This window comes from Amphiura filiformis, chromosome 6 (genome assembly GCF_039555335.1).
Source record: "Amphiura filiformis chromosome 6, Afil_fr2py, whole genome shotgun sequence".
NCBI lineage: Eukaryota > Metazoa > Echinodermata > Ophiuroidea > Amphilepidida > Amphiuridae > Amphiura > Amphiura filiformis.
Window position 1 is genome coordinate 47689796 of NC_092633.1, and position 6723 is coordinate 47696518.

At 38.4% G+C, this 6723-nt stretch overlaps 2 non-coding genes across 2 annotated transcripts; both read right to left on the reverse strand.

The window, feature by feature from the left end:
- Positions 1-2082: 2082 nt before the first annotated feature.
- Positions 2083-2201, reverse strand: LOC140156100 (5S ribosomal RNA). Its single transcript, XR_011859467.1, has one exon. It is a non-coding gene; the product is annotated as a 5S ribosomal RNA (ribosomal RNA).
- Positions 2202-4694: 2493 nt separating this feature from the next.
- LOC140156101 (5S ribosomal RNA) lies at positions 4695-4813 on the reverse strand. The gene has a single exon (XR_011859468.1). It is a non-coding gene; the product is annotated as a 5S ribosomal RNA (ribosomal RNA).
- Between the last annotated feature and the right edge of the window lie 1910 nt (positions 4814-6723).

Below are 6723 nucleotides of genomic sequence, written 5' to 3' on the forward strand. Positions count from 1 at the left end.
ATATGAAACACCGATTTTAGCTTACTTATAATAGTTTAGCGTTGACTGTGTCAGAATGCTTGCTCACTTTTCTTTCAAACCTTCTATAATTGTAGCCAAATTATTGTGCAACACTTTATGCTCTTGGTGAATCTTATACAACTAACTTTATTCAAATTGTGCTGATGAGATTCTAGTCTTTTCATTTTTAGGAACTACACCAAATCACGGGTTGCACGTCCGGTTCGCGTAAGTTTACCAAATTCAGTGTCACAGTCACAAGGTAAACTGGTCGTCTTTTCAAATCTTGCGCGAAACCTTAAATGCAACCGATTTACTTGGTTCGAGCTATCTTCAGTAGATAGCAAACATCGGCTAGTGTAGTGTAAAGAAATGAGGATCAAGGATGTCACGGGCCTCAAATAAAAATATGAGGATCAAGGATGTATAGTGGGCCAACCCCGGTATGAAAATCGCAGATGATAACATTGACTAAGAAATGAGGATCAAGGCTGTGACTTTGCTCAAATCAAGTTTTGAAGATCAAGGATGTGGTCGCGGTATAGTATAGAATTACAGGTGCTAAGTATATAAAGAAATGAAGATCAAGGATGTGACTTGGCTCAAATCAAGTTTTGAAGATCAATGATGAAACTGCCCTATAGTATAGAATTGCAGATGCTACCATTGACTAGTGTAGTATAAAGAAACGAGGATCAAGGATGTGACTTTGTGACTTGGCTCAAATCAAGTTTTGAAGATCAAGGATGTGACTGTGCTATATAATAGTATAGAATTGCGGGTGCTAACATTGACTAGTGTAGTATAAAGAAATGAGGATCAAGGCTGTGACTTGGCTCAAATAAAGTTTTGAAGATCAAGGATGTGACTTGCTCAAATGAAGTTTTGAAGATCAAGGATGTGACTGCGCTATAGTATAGAATTGCAGATGCTAACATTGACTAGTGTAGTGTAAAGAAATGAGGATCAAGGATGGACATCCAGGATACACAAAAACAATCACTCACGCACAAAATTTTAATTTAGGTAGGGAAATCTCTAAACAATACAAAATTTTAAAAAGTATAAAAAATGCAACTCGTAACACCAATACCCTTTTAACATAGGCCTACCCATGTTGACACACAAACAAACAAAGAAACAAACACAACACGTTATATTTTTTATTTTGCAGAAGCACGGATAACACAAATTAAGGTCAACATGCGATGTTTTGTTTTGTTCATTTTGCAGCCTGAATTGCATTGATTTCGTGTTGTCCAATACACGCATGTGAGCTCGCAACGTCAAGCGCGTCGACGCTAGGGCGCGGTATGCGCGTGAAACAATGATTTAAGTTTACGCGTACGCATTACACATGTGACAATGATACGCATTTCGCTTAACGACAATCAAAACAATCGCGTACAGCTGCTTCAGCTTGTCAACACGTGTTTTGAAACTTCTGCAATTTGTTCTGTTCAGTTGCTTGCAAAACTGAGTTCTGATGATACCGAGGTTTGGCTGTCACCGAATTACGTCTTTAATTTGCCAAAAAGAAAATGTGTCTATCATTCTATTTTGTGATAAGGTGGAATATCTACTTGCAAATGCCGAGATCCGTGCTGCTGTCGGTCTTCCTACCGCGCCGTAGACCTACTCCATAAAAGCAGTAAGTATCAGTATGATGATTTGGTTGTATTGATTATGATTGCAAATTATCATAAAGTTTCAGCTGCGAATATGTTACTTTGATTGAATTTCGCGATTCACAGCTGTATTTTTTGGCATTTTTTCTTTAGCTAGGCAACAGTACAGCGCTTAGGCCTATTTGTTTTACCTCATATCATAATATGAATTACACAAAAGTTGTTGGTCTCCCATTCAGCAGCTGACCACGATCGACTCAATGTTAGTGCTATGTGGTGGCGTTTGGATAGCTATTTTTGAATTGTTGTACACTAGATGTACGCTCCAGAAATTGAGAAAAAATATCATATTTTGAACAAAGTCGCTTTGTAGAGAGAAAAATTACATCACAGGCGACAGAGGAAACAAACATAAACACGAGCAAAAAATAAAAAAGAAGAATTTGAATGCAAAAGTCTACAGCACCCGGTATTCCCAAGCGGTCTCCCATCCAAGTACTAACCGGGCCCGACGTTGCTTAACTTCGGAGTTCGGACGAGAACCGGTGTATTCAACGTGGTATGGCCGTAGACATATGAAACACCGATTTTAGCTTACTTATAATAGTTTAGCGTTGACTGTGTCAGAATGCTTGCTCACTTTTCTTTCAAACCTTCTATAATTGTAGCCAAATTATTGTGCAACACTTTATGCTCTTGGTGAATCTTATACAACTAACTTTATTCAAATTGTGCTGATGAGATTCTAGTCTTTTCATTTTTAGGAACTACACCAAATCACGGGTTGCACGTCCGGTTCGCGTAAGTTTACCAAATTCAGTGTCACAGTCACAAGGTAAACTGGTCGTCTTTTTCAAATCTTGCGCGAAACCTTAAATGCAACCGATTTACTTGGTTCGAGCTATCTTCAGTAGATAGCAAACATCGGCTAGTGTAGTGTAAAGAAATGAGGATCAAGGATGTCACGGGCCTCAAATAAAAATATGAGGATCAAGGATGTATAGTGGGCCAACCCCCGGTATGAAATCGCAGATGATAACATTGACTAAGAAATGAGGATCAAGGCTGTGACTTTGCTCAAATCAAGTTTTGAAGATCAAGGATGTGGTCGCGGTATAGTATAGAATTACAGGTGCTAAGTATATAAAGAAATGAAGATCAAGGATGTGACTTGGCTCAAATCAAGTTTTGAAGATCAATGATGAAACTGCCCTATAGTATAGAATTGCAGATGCTACCATTGACTAGTGTAGTATAAAGAAACGAGGATCAAGGATGTGACTTTGTGACTTGGCTCAAATCAAGTTTTGAAGATCAAGGATGTGACTGTGCTATATAATAGTATAGAATTGCGGGTGCTAACATTGACTAGTGTAGTCGGCCTATAAAGAAATGAGGATCAAGGCTGTGACTTGGCTCAAATAAAGTTTTGAAGATCAAGGATGTGACTTGCTCAAATGAAGTTTTGAAGATCAAGGATGTGACTGCGCTATAGTATAGAATTATGCTAAATTGACTAGTGTAGTGTAAACCATGAGGATCTAGTGTAGTATAAAGAAAGGATCAATACATTGCTCAAGGCTGTGACTTCAAATCTCAAATAAAAGTATTTGAAGATCAAGGATGACGTTATAGTATAGAATTGCAGATGCTACCATTGACTAGTGTAGTATAGAGAAAAGAGGATCAAGGATGTATCAAGGTTTGAAGATCAAGGATGTGACTGTGCTATATAAGAGTATTATAGAATTGCGGGTGCTAACATTGACTAGTGTAGTATAAAGAAATGAGGATCAAGGCTGTGACTTGGCTCAAATAAAGTTTTGAAGATCAAGGATGTGACTTGCTCAAATTTTTGAAGATCAAGGATGTGACTGCGCTATAGTATAGAATTGCAGATGCTAACATTGACTAGTGTAGTGTAAAGAAATGAGGATCAAGGATGGACATCCAGGATACACAAAAACAATCACTCACGCACAAAATTTTAATTTAGGTAGGGAAATCTCTAAACAATACAAAATTTTAAAAAGTATAAAAAATGCAACTCGTAACACCAATACCCTTTTAACATAGGCCTACCCATGTTGACACACAAACAAACAAAGAAACAAACACAACACGTTATATTTTTTATTTTGCAGAAGCACGGATAACACAAATTAAGGTCAACATGCGATGTTTTGTTTTGTTCATTTTGCAGCCTGAATTGCATTGATTTCGTGTTGTCCAATACACGCATGTGAGCTCGCAACGTCAAGCGCGTCGACGCTAGGGCGCGGTATGCGCGTGAAACAATGATTTAAGTTTACGCGTACGCATTACACATGTGACAATGATACGCATTTCGCTTAACGACAATCAAAACAATCGCGTACAGCTGCTTCAGCTTGTCAACACGTGTTTTGAAACTTCTGCAATTTGTTCTGTTCAGTTGCTTGCAAAACTGAGTTCTGATGATACCGAGGTTTGGCTGTCACCGAATTACGTCTTTAATTTGCCAAAAGAAAATGTGTCTATCATTCTATTTTGTGATAAGGTGGAATATCTACTTGCAAATGCCTGAGATGCGAAATCCTCTTGTCCGTGCTGCTGTCGGTCTTCCTACGCGCCGTAGACCTACTCCATAAAAGCAGTAAGTATCAGTATGATGATTTGGTTGTATTGATTATGATTGCAAATTATCATAAAGTTTCAGCTGCGAATATGTTACTTTGATTGAATTTCGCGATTCACAGCTGTATTTTTTTGGCATTTTTACGATAGCTAGGCAACAGTACAGCGCTTAGGCCTATTTGTTTTACCTCATATCATAATATGAATTACACAAAAGTTGTTGGTCTCCCATTCAGCAGCTGACCACGATCGACTCAATGTTAGTGCTATGTGGTGGCGTTTGGATAGCTATTTTTTTATTTTTTTACACTAGATGTACGCTCCAGAAATTGAGAAAAGATATTATATTTTGAACAAAGTCGCTTTGTAGAGAGAAAAATTACATCACAGGCGACAGAGGAAACAAACATAAACACGAGCAAAAAATAAAAAGAAGAATTTGAATGCAAAAGTCTACAGCACCCGGTATTCCCAAGCGGTCTCCCATCCAAGTACTAACCGGGCCCGACGTTGCTTAACTTCGGAGTTCGGACGAGAACCGGTGTATTCAACGTGGTATGGCCGTAGACATATGAAACACCGATTTTAGCTTACTTATAATAGTTTAGCGTTGACTGTGTCAGAATGCTTGCTCACTTTTCTTTCAAACCTTCTATAATTGTAGCCAAATTATTGTGCAACACTTTATGCTCTTGGTGAATCTTATACAACTAACTTTATTCAAATTGTGCTGATGAGATTCTAGTCTTTTCATTTTAGGAACTACACCAAATCACGGGTTGCACGTCCGGTTCGCGTAAGTTTACCAAATTCAGTGTCACAGTCACAAGGTAAACTGGTCGCCTTTTCAAATCTTGCGCGAAACCTTAAATGCAACCGATTTACTTGGTTCGAGCTATCTTCAGTAGATAGCAAACATCGGCTAGTGTAGTGTAAAGAAATGAGGATCAAGGATGTCACGGGCCTCAAATAAAAAATATGAGGATCAAGGATGTATAGTGGGCCTACCCCCGGTATGAAATCGCAGATGATAACATTGACTAAGAAATGAGGATCAAGGCTGTGACTTTGCTCAAATCAAGTTTTGAAGATCAAGGATGTGGTCGCGGTATAGTATAGAATTACAGGTGCTAAGTATATAAAGAAATGAAGATCAAGGATGTGACTTGGCTCAAATCAAGTTTTGAAGATCAATGATGAAACTGCCCTATAGTATAGAATTGCAGATGCTACCATTGACTAGTGTAGTATAAAGAAACGAGGATCAAGGATGTGACTTTGTGACTTGGCTCAAATCAAGTTTTGAAGATCAAGGATGTGACTGTGCTATATAATAGTATAGAATTGCGGGTGCTAACATTGACTAGTGTGTAGTATAAAGAAATGAGGATCAAGGCTGTGACTTGGCTCAAATAAAGTTTTGAAGATCAAGGATGTGACTTGCTCAAATGAAGTTTTGAAGATCAAGGATGTGACTGCGCTATAGTATAGAATTGCAGATGCTAACATTGACTAGTGTAGTGTAAAGAAATGAGGATCAAGGATGGACATCCAGGATACACAAAAACAATCACTCACGCACAAAATTTTAATTTAGGTAGGGAAATCTCTAAACAATACAAAATTTTAAAAAGTATAAAAAAGCAACTCGTAACACCAATACCCTTTTAACATAGGCCTACCCATGTTGACACACACAAACAAACAAAGAAACAAACACAACACGTTATATTTTATGTTGCAGAAGCACTGATAACACCAATTCAAGTCAACATGCGATGTTTTGTTTTGTTCATTTTGCAGCCTGAATTGCATTGACTTCTGTGTTGTCCAATGGCGGGACACGCATGTGAGCTCGCAACGTCAAGCGCGTCGACGCTAGGGCGCGCGGTATGCGCGTGAAACAATGATTTAAGTTTACGCGTACGCATTACACATGTGACAATGATACGCATTTCGCTTAACGACAATCAAAACAATCGCGTACAGCTGCTTCAGCTTGTCAACACGTGTTTTGAAACTTCTGCAATTTGTTCTGTTCAGTTGCTTGCAAAACTGAGTTCTGATGATACCGAGGTTTGGCTGTCACCGAATTACGTCTTTAATTTGCCAAAAAGAAAATGTGTCTATCATTCTATTTTGTGATAAGGTGGAATATCTACTTTTGTAAATGCCTGAGATGCGAATCACCTCTCTTGTGCTGCTGTCGGTCTCTTCCTACCGCGCCGTAGACCTACTCCATAAAAGCAGTAAGCATCAGTATGATGATTTGGTTGTATTGATTATGATTGCAAATTATCATAAAGTTTCAGCTGCGAATATGTTACTTTGATTGAATTTCGCGATTCACAGCTGTATTTTTTTGCATTTTTACGATAGCTAGGCAACAGTACAGCGCTTAGGCCTATTTGTTTTACCTCATCATAAATATGAATTACACAAAAGTTGTTGGTCTCCCATTCAGCAGCTGACCACGATC